Raw genomic sequence first — 19,291 nt, forward strand, 5'->3', positions numbered from 1 at the left:
GAGGAATTATATTACTATATAAAAAACCATCTTTCAGTTACTGAAATCCAAATGAACAGCAGCAATGAGAGTATAGTGGTTGATATCCTCTTAGAAAATCTCTCGATAACAGCAATAGCAGGATTATACTGTTCTCCAACAAAGTGTATGGACATAAATCTCATCTACAACATCTTTTCTCTTGTAATAAGTGATCTGAATAGCAAACATAAGAACTTTGGATGTTAATCCACTAACTCAAATGGCAGACACCTATTACAATTCATAGATAACCATAGCATATCCCTTATTAATGATAATACACCTACCCATACTACCTATGCAACAAATTCAAATGATATCCTAGACATCTATCTTATCTCTTTTAATGTGAGACAAAAGTTAATAAATTTTAATGTGGGAAAAGATGTTGACAGCGACCATCTCCCAATATGGTGTGTCTTCGATCTCACCCCTCATAAAGATAAAATAAGTTGGCAAGACAAATTTGATTACAAAAAAGCAAATTGGTAAGAATTTCCAAAAGTATTAGACAACATACTACCAAACAAAATTAAACATACAGCGAATAATGAATCAGAAATTGATTGTTACAGTCACATAATCATGGAGTGCCTTCTAAAAGCAGCTACAGACACAGTACCAAAACCACAATATACAACCACAAACAATGCATGGAAACCAACCAAACAACTGTTAACAATGATAAAACAAGGAAGACAATTAAGAAGACTATTCATGGCAACAAGAGAACAAGAAATAAAAACACAAATTAACAACATTAGAAATAATATTGGAGCAGAAATTAAACAGCTAAAACAAGAAAAATGGGATAACTTCTGCTCTCAACTAAACGAACAAACCGACCCTAGAAAGTTCTGGCTACACTTAAAAAGATTCACAAATGAACCCACGACAAGAAAATACCAAACACTGGAATATAACAACACCTTAGCACAAACCAACAAAGAAAAAGCAGAAGCCTTCAAACATCAAGCACAAAACACATTTAAAACACACAATGACTCGGACATGAACAACTATTACTACAATAAAATAAACAACCACGTAACAAATAACATAGAATTATATAAACCACATTTTCCAGTCAACATTATAAACAGTAACACTAATAATACATATGACTACAATACACAACTACTCATCAAAAAAATCAAACTAAATAACTCGAACAAGCAATCAAGAATTAAAAAAACAAAGCAACGGGTAATGATGGAATACAAACAATTCTTTTCAAAAAAGGCACTCCAAAATTATTTGACCACCTATTAGCCATGTTTAATTGATCTCTATACTCTGGATACATCCCAGTTTCTTGGAAGCAAGCTAATATTTTAATGTTTCACAAAGAAGGAAAACCAGCCAATAAACCAAACAGTTATCGACCGATCAGCCTGACCAGCTGTGTAGGTAAAATTCTTGAAAGAATAATAAGCAATAGATTCTCCACATTTTTGGAGATTAATTCAAAATTACCAGAAGAACAAAACGGATTCAGAAAATATAGACAAACAACAGATCATTTAATCAGATTAACTGAAACAATAATAAACAGCTTTAATAAAAAAGTGCACTGTCGCCTGCTTCCTCGATATCGAGAAAGCATTCTTGACTTTATACAGCAATCGGAAATGAAAGATTCAAGCTCAATAACGAAAGCAATGAGAAATTCTAATTAAAGTAACTTTAAAACGCTTTACGTTAACCTGTATAAATACTCCACACCCTTAGCTCATCAATGTGTAGAGTTAATAACAGTAAACTGATTTTAAAAAACGAAGAAAAGTTAAGCAGGCTTTTATCTGTTACAAAATAAAACATATGGGCCACTCTAACATGAGAAAATTTATCACGTATAGTTGTAACGTCTACCACCAGGTGTTACAGTAAGATAATATCTCGTTTATCAAATCGAATAATGAACTGTTTGTATAATGTAATAGTGGCACATTTATACAACCAGGAGGAATTTGGGCATATTGTTTTAACTCCAAACTTATATATTGAGGAATACTAAAAAGTTTAACGTACGCCATTGTTATTAATTCTTGGTTTAGATATTCCGTCTGAGGCTTGCTGCGGCTGTAATGTTTCTCTCTCTCTAGGTGTTTGGGTATATATATTTGTATACCCTAAAGGGTCAGGTACACTAGACCTCTTCCTCCTTCCATTACTTAGTTGGAATGGCCTGATTAATATATTTCGAGTAAATACTACTGAATGGCTGAAGTAATATCATAACTTTAATCTGGTCCTTTTCAGGAGAATGTCCATTTATATTGTTCTTTCATTTTTTAAAATTTATTTTTTAATAAGTCTAGAACGCAGGTGGCCTGTTTTATTTTAGCCTTATTTTATTATTATTATTTTAAATTTGATTTTATCTTAAAGATCTGATGTACAACTTTAACGGGGAGAGGTGTTTAGGTCTCTCTTCATCATATATGCAATACCTGTCTAGTTCGCATAACAACTCATTTTTTCGCCAATTTTTATCAAAATATTTTATTGTACTCTGTAGAAGTATACCTGGTGTTGTTTGTGTGTTTGAGTAATTATGCATGAACTTTGATGAAGTGGTTTTAGGTACTCTGTATGCTGATGTAATTAGTGTATTCTGTAATGTTTGGAGTTTGGTTTGTATTTGTTTTACACTTACACTGATCCATGCAGGATCTGCATAGTCTATTACTGATCTAATGTATGATTTGCATATTTTAATGATGTTTTCTGGTGTTGTTCCGTAGTTTTTACCAGTTTGACTCCTAGCATAGTTTATTCTTCGCCAAATTTTAGTTTTTATGTTATTTACATGTTTTATCCATGTAAATATCAAATCATATGTTAATCCTAAAAATTTTGCAATTTGGAGAAGCTCTCCGTTTATGTGGATCTGGGGTTGTACTTTTTGATGTTTCGTTGATTTTGAAAATATCACTAATTGTGTCTTCGCTGTGTTTATTTTAATTCTATATTTTTGGCAGTATTCACTTAATGTATTCAGTTGTGGTTGTAAGTTAGTGGCTGCTATTTCTGGTGTAGGGGCACTTTTCCAAATTGCTACATCATCAGCAAACTGTGACACGCATCCATGGTTTGGGTCTTTAAGTGGCATATTATTCACATACATGATGAAGAGAATAGGACTAACCACCCTTAAATGTGGTTTACTTTATTTAAGTAAACTTTATTCATATGCATTTTTAAAAGTTTTATATCAGAATAAGTGCAAACATGTTTTCTATGACAACATTCCTTTACTTGGTGAGTACTGTGCATGAAACGAGTGAATGATCCTTCAGAAACGATACGGTAATGTTCGTATTTTGACATATTTCTTGTTGCAACAGCAGCGTTTATGATAATACAAACAACAACGTGCACGTGGATTAGAACGAGTTGCCAAGATACAACAGTGAGCAGAATTATAATTATCCGCCTAATTAAAGATGAACTGTTCGCGTTTAACCAACTTCAATAACATTTGATATGAATGTTTTTAAATATAATGTAAACTATTTCCAAACAGCAAGTGCAGGTTGAACAAGGAAAAAATATATGTAAAAGCAGTTTTATAAAGCAGTTGCTGGGTAAAATTAAGAGAAACATACAAAAGAATAAAAATAACATTACTGCACATAGCACTGGTTTGAAACTGGCAGCGGGAACTTTCATTTTACGTATGTTTAATTTCAAGTTCTTTATTGGTTATTCAGTGTACTGAATTGTTAACACGATGTAGTATAAAAACATGGAAAAAAACACGAAACTGATTGAAATACACTCTTCTTGTCGAAGTCGACGTTTCAGGCCTAAGTCTAGGTTCTGTTCTTATCATTAGTCATGCGACACGTGCTTTATCTCACGTAAATGCTTTCCAATATGCTGAGATATCTAAGAACTTATGACTAAAGGTAAAATATGTATATGTAATAATATGTTAACCCACAAGGTGTTTCAATCAACACCAAGACTTTTTAGGCCGACTAGGATACGACAGACCGACTAGGCTCGTATCCAGAACGCTTGTGAACTCGAAAGCCAAGATATATTGCCCAATTTACAGTCACTATACAAAGCATCAAATGCTACGAGGTTATGTTTTGTACGTGTTCTCCCAGAACATTTTAATAAAACGACAAAAAAAAAAACGTGCTATCAGATTAAAACTAGCAGAAATTTTACACGAAATATACCTTTAATAATTTCATGGCTGTTCACAACAAAAAATCGTAAACATTCAATGAAAACTTAACAAATCATCATTCTGTTGTAACACTGGGGAACTGGATTTAAATTAACATAACTATGTAAGATTTATTCCAGTAAAGTACTGTACTATCTACATACAGACTAAATAGTAATTGTTAAGTAACTAATTTAAACAGCCCTGTGTGACAATAGTATATTAGCTATTTTAAACATCAACTGTCATCTATATACATACATGTATGTATGCACTACTGAAACAAATATTTGGTGTTGTATGCAATATCCTAGACTTCTGTCGGGGTATAAATATGACTCAAAAGATTATTATTTAGATCTAAACTGTGTGTCTATGAGCTTAGCGATAGAGAGCATATAGTGGCGATTTTTAAACTGCCATTATCACAAACTATATTGTAATAACAGAGCAGAGAAGAATAATTCGTCTTGTTAATTGTTGTGTTCTAAAGTAATTGGACTATACTGTACGAACTTTGGGGAAAAATCCCCGTCTCACGAAACATGCTCACCCTTTCAGCTGTGGGGACGTTATAATGAGACGGTCAATCCAACTATTCATTGGTAAAAGCGTAGCCCAAGAGTTGGCGGTGGGTAGTGATGACTAACTGCCTTGTCTCTAGTTTTATACTGCTAAATTAGGGATGGCTAACGCAGATAGCCTTCGTGTAGCTTTGCGCGAAATTAAAAAACAAACAATTTGACGAAAAAGAGACAAGTATTTAAAGCTCTCGATACAACTATGATAACCAATAGTGTAACGAGCATTTGTATATAAGTTTGACTAGTTTTAATATACTATTTTAAAGCAAGTGGACTCTTTTTTTTTATGTTTGTTTATCGTTGAAATTTGTCACCAGCAAGTTATGGACTTTTATTGTAAAGAATCTGGCCTATAAAGCCTAGCAGAAGCAACACGGGTTTGGACTTCTAAATATAAAGTATAAACACAATTCATTGTATGTGACTGTTTCAAGCCACAAAATGCTAATACTTTATCAGAATAATGTGGACTGTGTAGAAAACTTTAAATACCATAAGCAGCTGAGCTATAACTATATAACCATAACTAACCCCTCTGCGTACGTGCGTGGAGATACATTAGTTAGTGGTTGTGACTGTATTTATATTATCATCTTACATATATAAAAACATTTACGACATGAACTAACCTAAGTTGGTAAAGTATAATTTTTATCAATTCGTTTACAAATCACAACTGAAGTAAGTGTTAATTGTGCTTGTGCTAAGCCTTACGAATCCGTGCCAGTACTTTCACAACCACTTGCAGATCCTAAAAACAGGTTTAAAATAGAAATATCCATTTAATTTTGTCTTTCTTCAGTACTTTAGAAGTCTTTTAAGTAAATATTCAACGACCTTCCGAAGAGCATTAATCCACCGGAAGTAGGAAATTGCTTACAGCCATTATTATCTCAAAAACTGATTTGTTTGTTTATGAATTTAGCATAAAACTACAAGAGAGTGATCTGCGCTAGCCGTCCCTAATTTAACAGCGTAAACTGGAAGGTAAATAGTTATCACCACCCACCGCCAACTCTTGAGCTACTCCTTTTACCAACGAAAAGTGGTATTGACCGTAACACTATAACGCCCCCAAGGCTGAAAGGGTGAGCATGTCTGGTGTGACGAGGATTCGAATCAGCGACCCTCAGAATAAGAGTCGAACGTCCTAACCATCTGGCCATGCTAAGGCCCATTTTAAAAGCACATTCTACTTTTATTTTCTATAATATGTTGTGTAGAAAAACGCTTGGTAATCAACTCGGCGAGTTTAACCGTATTCCAAATGCTGATTAATTAAACTTCAGTTTTACAAGTTTATCCACGTTTCTAGTAGTTTAATAATATAAGCAGAATTTAACCATAATTTACTGTCAGGTTTTTTTGCACTCATCATGTATAATCATCTCGAAAATTAATTTCAAACTCTAGCATTTCAAAGAAACGATAAGGTGATTAAAGCTAGAAAATAATTGAGTGGGGGAACAGATATCATCAAATTGAAAAAAAAAACAACAGCTAAAAAAACTACAACGTTTCAGGCGAATGCTTTTTATTAATTTCTTTCTATTGAGTTTATTATCTTGCTAAGTAATTTGGGGTGTTTTAAGCTATCATTCCGGTTCTAATAAAGAGTAATTTATTACACCCATTGTTTTAAAATAGTGTAACACGTTGCTTTGTGGCTTAGTTACACAGAGAATATTTTCTTTTATTAGTAGCCTATTTCCTGTTCATTGAAGGGCAATATTTTACATCCTGGTCTGGGCTTTAATTAATTGAAATTCGATTTATATCGTATTAATAAATCTTCTGAATATAAAAATAATGTTCGTTTTGTAGGGCTGTCTGTTCATTGTTGTCTCTTATTTTAAGCTGGTGGAGACTAGGATGGTGATTAAAACACCCACCGCCAACGTTTGGGCTATTCTTATGTGACCGAATAGTTGAATTTGATGAACTTATCACTTTCCCTGTGCGTGACTGGTGAATTTTTCGGACCAGGGAGGGTCAGGCTCACTCGGACCTCTTCTTCCTTTCCGAGGTTCGATTTCCCGCGGTAGAGAACGCGAATGTACGATTGTGTAACTGTACGCTGCAAATCAACCATCAACGACTTTGTCACACTTATGCGCGCTCGCACACACGGTTCCAAATTGCAGAATCGTTCATATGGCAGCAGGAAACGAGTCATCAAATACTGGATTCAAGATGTGGGCACGCTAAGTACTTAGCCACGTCTGTTACCTAAATAATTAATATTAATTTTCGATTATAGCAAGCTGTATACTTAGAGTGTAACTAAATATTCAACTCAGTAATCGGTATATCTAATCAAATATAGTTTTCTGAAATTTTTACTTATAGAGATTAAAAATGCATTGTTCCGTCAGTTGGATACCCCCTCGCTGTTGACGATATTTTTGGCTGAAATATCCATCACAGAATTCAACATAAATCTATTTCACTGAAATATATAGCTTATCAAGAACGGAACACCTTTTCCCTTGTCCTAAACGTTATTTGATATAAAAGTCTCTGTGTGTGCTTACAATTCGTAAAATGTTACACTCATTTCCACTAAACCTGGAAAGTACCCCGAGGAGTGATACATGGGGTCGTCGTTCGGATTTCATCTCCCGAGGAGTGACGCATGGGGTCGTCATTCGGATTTCATCTCCCGAGGAGTGACGCATGGGGTCGTCGTTCCGATCTCATCCCCCCGAGGAGTGACACATGGGGTCGTGTTCGGATCTTATCCCACTTCTTATCTATATCTTCCTATGTGCATTGTGTCTACTTGTAACTGCCAAACTATTTCACCTCTTCTCACCAAACATGTATCATTCAAGCCCCCTGGGGAAGGATATGGGGGATTTGCGTTCGGACTTGTTCCTCTTCCCATATAACCCCTCGAGGTTTCCTTTATCCTTCCCGTGCGTTGAAAGGTTACATCAGCTAGTGATCATTATTTATAATAAACGATAGTTATCTCATTTCAGTATCTCCTGAATGTTTATACGTATACTTAAGGAGTTAGTATCTATACTTCTGTTGTTAAACGTCCGTCAGTTTTATTGACTCCTAATCTGAGGGTCGCGGGTTTGAATCCCCGTCACACCAAACACGATTGCCCTTTCAACCGTGGTGTCATTATAATATAACAGTCAATCCAACTATTTGTTGGTAAAAGAGTAGCCCAAGAGTTGACGGTGGTGATGATTAGCTGCTTTCCGTCTAGTCTTACACTGTAAAATTAGGGACGGCTAGCGCAGATAGCCCTCGTGTAGCTTTGCGCGAAATTCAAAAACAAACAAACAAACTACCTTTAACTTAAGTAAGGGTAATTTTTTGAAAAACAAAACTATGGTATTTATTTACAATTCTCTTTATTCTAGTCCTATAAATATGAGTTTGTCTGAAAACCAGTTTAAATGTCTTTACCTTAAAATTAGCTGAATCAAAGTAATGTTTTGAGCAACAATATCAATTTCTGTGTTAAGCTTTCCTTTCCAGTTCAACTTAATAAAATGAATTTAATATTCTGTATGAACAGAGAGTGGGAGTCATCTGACCTGTGTTTCCCTTTCCCCTCAACAAATAATTATGTGGATATTTCTAGATATCGCATAAACCTGGTTTATCGCATTTATTTATCTGTTGAATTTCGCCCAAAGTAACTCGAGAGCTATCTGTGCCAGCTGTCCCTAATTTAAAGGTGATAGACTGGAAGGAAAGCGGATAGTCAACACCATCAACCAATAACTAGAGCTACTTACTTTGTGGCCGTCACCTTATAAAATCCCCACGGGTGAAAGAGCGCACTTGTATGATGACGGAACTCGAACTTTCGACCCACAAATTACGAGTTCAGTGTACCGACCACCAAACCATGTAAGTCTTTACTTGACCTCGTGATGTTTTAAATTACAGATTTTACGTACCACGACATTGGATTATATGGGTAGAAAGTAAGGCAGGATAAGCGCTTTTCTCCACAAAACGCCCCAAGACGAATTAACAAACAAAGCTATTACCTATGACAATAAGAATATGATAAAATCCAAATTAACAGAGACAAAAGTAGCTTATCTGAAGACGAGAATGGTATACTCGGTCTAGTAATAATGCGTTAACAAAAGTTGTGATTCATTTCACGTATTCCTTGTTTATTTTCGACTTCTCGACATCACAGTTGTTTACATGTTTTGTGTAGTGAAGTTAGTACTGCTTGACCTTGACATATATTATGTAGAATATATTCACGACTGCTTAGCGTACAAATGGCTCTACTGGTGTCCTCATTTATACGAAAATTCTTCATGTTTATTCAAGAAGTTTCGAAGTCGGTTGTGCTGAAACCTACAATTTTTAGAGAAATTGTGTTGTCATAATGAAGAGGTAAATATAGAATCATAAAGGAGTTATATCTAATGTTCTATATATATATATGGAATAAGACTTTAACAGACCGAGTGAAATAACCTAATCTGTAGCTTTTTAATTATATATCTTACCCTAACCTGCAGCTATATAATTAGATATATTAACCTAATCTGTAGCTTTATAATTATATATCTTACCCTAACCTGCAGCTATATAATTAGATATCTTAACCTAATCTGTAGCTATATAATTATATATCTTACCCTAACCTGCAGCTATATAATTAGATATCTTAACCTAAGATGTAGCTATATAATTATATATCTTAATCCAACCTGCAGCTTTGTAATTATATATATCTGACAAACACAGTTCTTGAAAAAAACAAACTTGTCAGATATTGTGTTCGAAACTAACAGAGTGAAACTCGTAAAATGCTATAGAATTTACACCCAGCATACCTTCAACTGCACAGCAGCTGTTATCAATATGGAGCTCCACGAGTAACGTTACTTGAAGAATAGTCTATGTTTATCTAACGTATACAGAGACGTTAGAAAAACTAATCACATTAATATTCGACCGTAAGTACTAAAATAACACGAAGTAAAAATAATAGAAAACATTAATACTTGGAAATGTGAATATCTGAAATCCTTTAATTCGGTCAAAGTGAGAGTTCGATGGAACATGTTTACTTGTAACCCGAGTTTCTATTTCGTCTGGACTATAGATGAGCTTATGAGTTAATGAACTCTTAAAAATATTTTGATTTATAATTATTAATTTATAATTAACTATAGAATTACTGTTAAAGACCTTTTGATAAACACAGGTTTCTAATATTATATTGCCAGTGTATTTGTGATTATTGTTTACAATGTTTCTAATAACATAGGAGTGATATTGCTACTGGGTTCATGACTACTCTTTACAGGGTCTCTAATAACATAGGAGTTACACTGCTATTGGGTTCGTAGCTGTTACTTACAGGGTCTCTAATAATATAGGAGTTATATGGCTATTGGGTTCTTGACTGTTGTTTACAGGGCCCCTAGTAGTATATGAGTAATTTGCTACTGGGTTCGTGACCATTGTTTACAGAATCGTACTGATATTGGAATCACTGCTATTATTCGCAGTGCCCCTAGTAACGTAGGAGCCACAAAAAATGAACAACAAGTATCATTAGTATTTCAATTGATTCCACTAATTACAGAAGGAATACCATCTGTATCGTATGTAGGGATACTGTATGTATCGTATATAGAAAATAACTGGATTCACATCATTACTTTGTTTTGTTCTTTACACTGAATGTTGTGAGAGACAAAGTAAATAAAACTACCCGCAAGGATGCAATGTGTGACCTCATCAATAGTCAATGGTACTGTAAAAAAACATGAATAAAAATACTTAATAGGATGAAACTTATGGCCTCATCAATAGTCAGTGGTATTAGAAAGAAAAACTGTGATAAGAAATACTTAATAAGGTGCAAGGTGTGGCCTCCTTAATAGCGAGTGGCGATAGTGAAAAACAGGTAATGTGAAGATTAGATTGTATTGGATCAGTAGGGTAGTTTTAAGTTCTTCAGTTGGTTAGTTTTAGGTTTTTCAGTAGGTTAGTTTTAAATTCTTCAGTAAGGTAGTTTTAAGTTCTTCAGTAGGTTAGTTTTAAGTCCTTCAGTAGGTTAGGTTTAAGTTCTTCAGTTGGTCAGTTTTAAGTTCTTTAGTTGATTAGTTTAGGTTCTTATATAGGGTAGTTTTAACTTCTTCAGTAGGTTAGTTTTAAGTTCTTCAGTAGGTTAGTTTTAAGTTCTTCAGTTGGTTAGTTTTAAGGTTTTTCAGTAGGTTAGTTTTAAGTTATTCAGTTGGTTAGTTTTAAGTTCTTCAGTAGGTTAGTTTTAAGTTCTTCAGTATGTTAATTTTAAGTTCTTCAGTAGGTTAGTTTTAAGTTATTAAGTAGGTTAGTTTTAAGTTCCTCAGTTGGTTAGTATTAAGTTCTTCAGTAGGTTAGTTTAAGTTCTTCAATAGGGTAGTTTTAACTTCTTCAGTAGGTTAGTTTTAAGTTCTACAGTAGGTTAGTTTTAAGTTCTTCAGTAGGGTAGTTTTAAGTTCTTCAGTAGGTTAGTTTTAAGTTCCTCAGTTGGTTAGTTTTAGGTTTTTCAGTAGGTTAGTATTAAATTATTCAGTAGGTTAGTTTTAAGTTCTTAAGTTGGTTAGTTTTAAGTTCTTCAGTAGGTTAGTTTAAGTTCTTCAATAGGGTAGTTTTAACTTCTTCAGTAGGTTAGTTTTAAGCTCTTCAGGAGGTTAGTTTAAGTTCTTTAGTTGGACAGTTTTAAGTTCTTCAGTTGGTTAGTTTTAAGTTATTCAGTAGGTTAGTTTTAAGTTCTTCAGTAGGTTAGTTTTAAGTTCCTCAGTTGGTTAATTTTAAGTTCCTCAGTTGGTTAGTTTTAGGTTTTTCAGTAGGTTAGTTTTAAGTTATTCAGTAGGTTAGTTTTAAGTTCTTCAGTAGGTTAGTTTTAAGTTCTTTAGTTGGACAGTTTTAAGTTCTTCAGTTGGTTAGTTTTAAGTTATTCAGTAGGTTAATTTTAAGTTCTTCAGTGGGGTAGTTGTAAGTTCTTCAGTGGGTTAGTTTTAAGTTCTTCAGTAGGTTAGTTTTAAGTTCTTCAGTTGGTTAGTTTTAAGTTTTTTAGTAGGTTAGTTTTAAGTTCTTCCAGTTGGTCAGTTTTAAGTTCTTCAGTTGGTTAGTTTTAAGTTCTTCACTAGGGTAGTTTTAAGTTCTTCAGTAGGTTAGTTTTAAGTTCCTCAGTTGGTTAGTTTTAGGTTTTCAGTAGGTTAGTTTTAAGTTATTCAGTAGGTTAGTTTTAAGTTCTTCAGTAGGGTAGTTTTAAGTTCTTCAGTAGGTTAGTTTTAAGTTCTTCAGTAGTTAGTTTTAAGTTCTTCAGTAGGTTAGTTTTAAGTTCCTCAGTTGGTTAGTTTTAGGTTTTTCAGTAGGTTAGTTTTAAGTTATTCAGTAGGTTAGTTTTAAGCTCTTCAGTAGGTTAGTTTTAAGTTCTTTAGTTGGACAGTTTTAAGTTCTTCAGTTGGTTAGTTTTAAGTTATTCAGTAGGTTAGTTTTAAGTTCTTCAGTAGGTTAGTTTTAAGTTCCTCAGTTGGTTAGTTTTAAGTTCCTCAGTTGGTTAGTTTTAGGTTTTTCAGTAGGTTAGTTTTAAGTTATTCAGTAGGTTAGTTTTAAGTTCTTCAGTAGGTTAGTTTTAAGTTCTTTAGTTGGACAGTTTTAAGTTCTTCAGTTGGTTAGTTTTAAGTTATTCAGTAGGTTAATTTTAAGTTCTTCAGTGGGGTAGTTGTAAGTTCTTCAGTGGGTTAGTTTTAAGTTCTTCAGTAGGTTAGTTTTAAGTTCTTCAGTTGGTTAGTTTTAAGTTTTTTAGTAGGTTAGTTTTAAGTTCTTCAGTTGGTCAGTTTTAAGTTCTTCAGTTGGTTAGTTTTAAGTTATTCAGTAGGTTAGTTTTAAGTTCTTCAGTGGGGTAGTTTTAAGTTCTTCAGTTGGTTAGTTTTAAGTTATTCAGTAGGTTAGTTTTAAGTTCTTCAGTGGGGTAGTTGTAAGTTCTTCAGTGGGTTGGTTTTAAGTTCCTCAGTAGGTTAGTTTTAAGTTCGTCAGTTTGTTAGATTTAAGTTCTTTAGTAGGTTAGTTTTAAGTTCTTTAGTAGGTTAGTTTTAGGTTCTTCAGTTGGTTAGTTTTAAGTTCTTCAGTAGGGTAGTTTTAAGTTCTTCAGTAGGATAGTTTTAAGTTCTTCAGTAGGTTAGTTTTAAGTTCTTCAGTAGAGTAGTTTTAAGCTCTTTAGTAGGTTAGTTATAAGTTGTTCAGTTGGTTAGTTTTAAGTTCTTCAGTATGGTAGTTTTAAGTTCTTCAGTAAGGTAGTTTTAACTTCTTCAGTGGGTTAGTTTTAAGTTCTTCAGTTGGTTAGTTTTAAGTTCTTCAGTAGGTTAGTTTTAACTTCTTCAGTAGGTTAGTTTTAAGTTCTTCAGTAGGTTAGTTTTAAGTTCTTCAGTTGGTTAGTTTTAAGTTTTTTAGTAGGTTAGTTTTAAGTTCTTCAGTTGGTCAGTTTTAAGTTCTTCAGTTGGTTAGTTTTAAGTTATTCAGTAGGTTAGTTTTAAGTTCTTCAGTGGGGTAGTTTTAAGTTCTTCAGTTGGTTAGTTTTAAGTTATTCAGTAGGTTAGTTTTAAGTTCTTCAGTGGGGTAGTTGTAAGTTCTTCAGTGGGTTGGTTTTAAGTTCTTCAGTAGGTTAGTTTTAAGTTCGTCAGTTTGTTAGATTTAAGTTCTTTAGTAGGTTAGTTTTAAGTTCTTTAGTAGGTTAGTTTTAGGTTCTTCAGTAGGTTAGTTTTAAGTCCTTCAGTAGGTTAGGTTTAAGTTCTTCAGTTGGTCAGTTTTAAGTTCTTTAGTTGATTAGTTTAGGTTCTTATATAGGGTAGTTTTAACTTCTTCAGTAGGTTAGTTTTAAGTTCTTCAGTAGGTTAGTTTTAAGTTCTTCAGTTGGTTAGTTTTAAGGTTTTTCAGTAGGTTAGTTTTAAGTTATTCAGTTGGTTAGTTTTAAGTTCTTCAGTAGGTTAGTTTTAAGTTCTTCAGTATGTTAATTTTAAGTTCTTCAGTAGGTTAGTTTTAAGTTATCCAGTAGGTTAGTTTTAAGTTCCTCAGTTGGTTAGTTTTAAGTTCTTCAGTAGGTTAGTTTAAGTTCTTCAATAGGGTAGTTTTAACTTCTTCAGTAGGTTAGTTTTAAGTTCTACAGTAGGTTAGTTTTAAGTTCTTCAGTAGGGTAGTTTTAAGTTCTTCCAGTAGGTTAGTTTTAAGTTCCTCAGTTGGTTAGTTTTAGGTTTTCAGTAGGTTAGTATTAAGTTATTCAGTAGGTTAGTTTAAGTTCTTAAGTTGGTTAGTTTTAAGTTCTTCAGTAGGTTAGTTTAAGTTCTTCAATAGGGTAGTTTTAACTTCTTCAGTAGGTTAGTTTTAAGCTCTTCAGGAGGTTAGTTTAAGTTCTTTAGTTGGACAGTTTTAAGTTCTTCAGTTGGTTAGTTTTAAGTTATTCAGTAGGTTAGTTTTAAGTTCTTCAGTAGGTTAGTTTTAAGTTCCTCAGTTGGTTAATTTTAAGTTCCTCAGTTGGTTAGTTTTAGGTTTTTCAGTAGGTTAGTTTTAAGTTATTCAGTAGGTTAGTTTTAAGTTCTTCAGTAGGTTAGTTTTAAGTTCTTTAGTTGGACAGTTTTAAGTTCTTCAGTTGGTTAGTTTTAAGTTATTCAGTAGGTTAATTTTAAGTTCTTCAGTGGGGTAGTTGTAAGTTCTTCAGTGGGTTAGTTTTAAGTTCTTCAGTAGGTTAGTTTTAAGTTCTTCAGTTGGTTAGTTTTAAGTTTTTTAGTAGGTTAGTTTTAAGTTCTTCAGTTGGTCAGTTTTAAGTTCTTCAGTTGGTTAGTTTTAAGTTCTTCACTAGGGTAGTTTTAAGTTCTTCAGTAGGTTAGTTTTAAGTTCCTCAGTTGGTTAGTTTTAGGTTTTCAGTAGGTTAGTTTTAAGTTATTCAGTAGGTTAGTTTTAAGTTCTTCAGTAGGGTAGTTTTAAGTTCTTCAGTAGGTTAGTTTTAAGTTCTTCAGTAGTTAGTTTTAAGTTCTTCAGTAGGTTAGTTTTAAGTTCCTCAGTTGGTTAGTTTTAGGTTTTTCAGTAGGTTAGTTTTAAGTTATTCAGTAGGTTAGTTTTAAGTTCTTCAGTAGGTTAGTTTTAAGTTCTTTAGTTGGACAGTTTTAAGTTCTTCAGTTGGTTAGTTTTAAGTTATTCAGTAGGTTAGTTTTAAGTTCTTCAGTAGGTTAGTTTTAAGTTCCTCAGTTGGTTAGTTTTAAGTTCCTCAGTTGGTTAGTTTTAGGTTTTTCAGTAGGTTAGTTTTAAGTTATTCAGTAGGTTAGTTTTAAGTTCTTCAGTAGGTTAGTTTTAAGTTCTTTAGTTGGACAGTTTTAAGTTCTTCAGTTGGTTAGTTTTAAGTTATTCAGTAGGTTAGTTTTAAGTTCTTCAGTGGGGTAGTTTGTAAGTTCTTCAGTAGGTTAGTTTTAAGTTCTTCAGTAGGTTAGTTTTAAGTTCTTCAGTTGGTTAGTTTTAAGTTTTTTAGTAGGTTAGTTTTAAGTTCTTCAGTTGGTCAGTTTTAAGTTCTTCAGTTGGTTAGTTTTAAGTTATTCAGTAGGTTAGTTTTAAGTTCTTCAGTGGGGTAGTTTTAAGTTTTTCAGTTGGTTAGTTTTAAGTTATTCAGTAGGTTAGTTTTAAGTTCTTCAGTGGGGTAGTTGTAAGTTCTTCAGTGGGTTGGTTTTAAGTTCCTCAGTAGGTTAGTTTTAAGTTCGTCAGTTTGTTAGATTTAAGTTCTTTAGTAGGTTAGTTTTAAGTTCTTTAGTAGGTTAGTTTTAGGTTCTTCAGTTGGTTAGTTTTAAGTTCTTCAGTAGGGTAGTTTTAAGTTCTTCAGTAGGTTAGTTTTAAGTTCTTCAGTAGGTTAGTTTTAAGTTCTTCAGTAGAGTAGTTTTAAGCTCTTTAGTAGGTTAGTTATAAGTTGTTCAGTTGGTTAGTTTTAAGTTCTTCAGTATGGTAGTTTTAAGTTCTTCAGTAAGGTAGTTTTAACTTCTTCAGTGGGTTAGTTTTAAGTTCTTCAGTTGGTTAGTTTTAAGTTCTTCAGTAGGTTAGTTTTAACTTCTTCAGTAGGTTAGTTTTAAGTTCTTCAGTAGGTTAGTTTTAAGTTCTTCAGTTGGTTAGTTTTAAGTTTTTTAGTAGGTTAGTTTTAAGTTCTTCAGTTGGTCAGTTTTAAGTTCTTCAGTTGGTTAGTTTTAAGTTATTCAGTAGGTTAGTTTTAAGTTCTTCAGTGGGGTAGTTTTAAGTTCTTCAGTTGGTTAGTTTTAAGTTATTCAGTAGGTTAGTTTTAAGTTCTTCAGTGGGGTAGTTGTAAGTTCTTCAGTGGGTTGGTTTTAAGTTCCTCAGTAGGTTAGTTTTAAGTTCGTCAGTTGGTTAGATTTAAGTTCTTTAGTAGGTTAGTTTTAAGTTCTTTAGTAGGTTAGTTTTAGGTTCTTCAGTTGGTTAGTTTTAAGTTCTTCAGTAGGGTAGTTTTAAGTTCTTCAGTAGGTTAGTTTTAAGTTCTTCCGTTGGTTAGTTTTAAGTTCTTCAGTAGAGTAGTTTTAAGCTCTTTAGTAGGTTAGTTATAAGTTCTTCAGTTGGTTAGTTTTAAGTTTTTCAGTAGGGTAGTTTTAAGTTCCTCAGTTGGTTAGTTTTAAGTTCTTCAGTAAGGTAGTTTTAAGTTCTTCAGTAGGTTAGTTTTAAGTTCTTCAGTTGGTTAGTTTTAAGTTCTTTAGTAGGTTAGTTTTAAGTTCTTCAGTAGGTTAGTTTTAGGTTCTTCAGTTGGTTAGTTTTAAGTTTTTCAGTAGGGTAGTTTTAAGTTCTTCCGTAGGTTAGTTTTAAGTTCTTCAGTAGGGTAGTTTTAAGTTCTTCAGTAGGTTAGTTTTAAGTTCTTCAGTTGGTTAGTTTTAAGTTCTTCAGTAGGTTAGTTTTAAGTTCTTCAGTAGGGTAGTTTTAAGTTCTTCATTAGGTTAGTTTTAAGTTCTTCATTAGGTTAGTTTTAAGTTCTTCAGTTGGTTAGTTTTAAGTTCTTCAGTAGGTTAGTTTTAAGTTCTTCAGTTGGTCAGTTTTAAGTTCTTCAGTTGGTTAGTTTTAAGTTATTCAGTAGGTTAGTTTTAAGTTCTTCAGTAGAGTAGTTTTAAGCTCTTCAGTAGGTTAGTTTTTTAAGTTCTTCAGTTGATTAGTTTTAAGCTCTTCACTAGGTTAGTTTTTTAAGTTTTTCAGTAGGGTAATTTTAAGTTCTTCAGTAGGGTAGTTTTAAGTTCTTCAGTAGGTTAGTTTTAAGTTCTTCAGTTGGTTAGTTTTAAGGTTTTTCAGCAGATTAGTTTTAAGTTATTCAGTAGGTTAGTTTTAAGTTCTTCAGTTGGTTAGTTTTAAGTTTTTCAGTAGGTTAGTATTAAGTTCTTCAGTAGGGTAGTTTTAAGTTCTTCAGTAGGTTAGTTTTAAGTTCCTCAGTTGGTTAGTTTTAGGTTTTTCAGTAGGTTAGTTTTAAGTTATTCAGTAGGTTAGTTTTAAGTTCTTCAGTAGGGTAGTTTTAAGTTCTTCAGTAGGTTAGTTTTAAGTTCTTCAGTAGGTTAGTTATAAGTTCTTCAGTTGGTTAGTTTTAAATTCTTCAGTTGGTTAGTTTTAAGTTCTTCAGTAGGTTAGTTTCAAGCGAATATTTATCTAGCAGTCGTGATACATTTTACCATGTTAGTTATCTTTACTGATGTGTTTTTAAGGAGCTTTCACTGTCGTTTGTATGTGGCAAAACCTAGAAATTAAAGTCATAGTTACGGGCATTATACCATTTCAATTATTACCCTTGATTCTAATGTTTTCAATTGTGTATTGAACTGGTGATTAAGGTACGTATGATATGTGAAGTTGTCCACAGTAGAATGACGAGGGTTTCAACCACAAACAAGGCACTTGCCACGTGACCTAGACCAGTTTCTCTATTTCGTATGTAGAAGTGTTTGTGATGATAGCTACATTGCCCTCTAAATTAGGTAACACAACTGCCATTTAAACTAGAACAAGTTATGAAACCTATATGAATCAGAATTGTAGTATATTTATTAACGAGTAAAAATCATTTTAAAACACTACATCTCCTTACATACAGTTTAACTTTACTGTGTCTTCAGTCACGCTTAATATGATTTAAAACATTACATTTTTATTCTCCGTCACCTTTAAGATTATTTAGGGTATTACACTTTCCTCAATCATAACCAGGAATTTGGCCCTGCACAGGTTCGAATCCCCGTCACACCAAACATGCTCGCCTTTTCAACCGTAGGAATGTTCTACTGTGACGGTCAATCCCACTAATCGTTGGTAAAAGAGTAGTCCAAGAGTTGGCAGTGGGTGGTGATGACTAGCTGCCTTCCCTCTAGTCTTAAACTGCTAAATTAGGGATGACTAGCGCAGATAGCCCTCGAGTAGCTTTGCACGAAATTCAAAACAAACCAAGAATATTTTTAAAAAAGCATCTATAATTTATCATTGTAAGTTAGAATAACTTAATTAAAAATTACGTGCTGTGTTCAAACATGTTCAAATATGTTTCCAAATATCACTTATAAACTCTGCACTTCCTTCCGTACAAGTTACAACAACTGTAACATCGAAGACATTTAAAACTATCTAGAACACTGCTCTTTATCCCATATAACAAATATCAACTATTCCTTTATCGTATGTAAGAATAAAATATTTATAAATGTACACACCTGACTAACTAAGTCAGCCAAGAGTATGAAGATAAGCGACAAAATACGTGTGTAGTACTTTCTGTGAATAATTATTAGAGTACGAATTTTACAAGTCGCATGACTATTACGACTCCTGGTTTATACTGGAACCTAACGTGTGTTTAATGTCAATGAGGTGTTATGAAAACACTTTAATTTTGTTACGATTCAAACACTCCACATAAGTTCAGCGTTGAGTCTGAAGGTTCACACCTCTAAAATCCGACTTTCGACACTCGTGGTAAGCAGAACACAGATATTCCCCTGTGTATCTTTATGCTCAGTAACAAACAGTACATTAAAAAGATAATTTTATTAGCTTCTCTTTGTAATGTAAATATTTATAAACAATACTAACTTAAAAACAACTGGTGTTAATATTAAGAATAGATAAAGTTGTGTTATTAATTCTTTTCTCCCTAAAACTGGTTTATTTATTACTTTAATAAAACTGAACACTTGCCCTTCACTTGCTTAATCTGGCTCATACCGCAATACATGTTTATGAAAGGTTAGTACATACAGGAGGTGGATAATGAAATGGCCTCTTTGAAAATGTTGTTAATGTGTTATATCTTTTATTAGATAACAGATAGATATGTAAAGCAATACGTGTTTATAACACACTCGACAGGATTTGTTCAAGCATGATCTCAAATCCTAACTTTAACAGTGGATTTAGTAAATACCCGAACTTTTCATAACTTTAGTTACATTTTCTCATAACAGGTGTCGGGTACCTGTTGTAGGTTCTTGTATCTTCCTATCCC

General features: G+C 33.1%; 1 protein-coding gene and 1 long non-coding RNA gene across 4 annotated transcripts in view; one reads left to right on the forward strand and one right to left on the reverse strand.

Moving 5' to 3' along the window:
- LOC143237131 (transcriptional enhancer factor TEF-1-like) overlaps positions 1 to 19,291 on the reverse strand; it is a 90,656-nt gene that overhangs the window by 48,424 nt on the left and 22,941 nt on the right. The gene's annotated exons all lie outside the window — the stretch shown is intronic.
- LOC143237132 (uncharacterized) overlaps positions 8,749 to 19,291 on the forward strand; it is a 75,353-nt gene continuing 64,810 nt past the window's right edge. The window contains exon 1 of the long non-coding RNA XR_013019878.1: positions 8,749 to 9,174. This is a non-coding gene — a long non-coding RNA (uncharacterized LOC143237132). The remainder of the gene's footprint in view (positions 9,175 to 19,291) is intronic.

Source organism: Tachypleus tridentatus, chromosome 13, assembly GCF_004210375.1.
Source record: "Tachypleus tridentatus isolate NWPU-2018 chromosome 13, ASM421037v1, whole genome shotgun sequence".
Taxonomy (NCBI): Eukaryota; Metazoa; Arthropoda; class Merostomata; order Xiphosura; family Limulidae; genus Tachypleus; species Tachypleus tridentatus.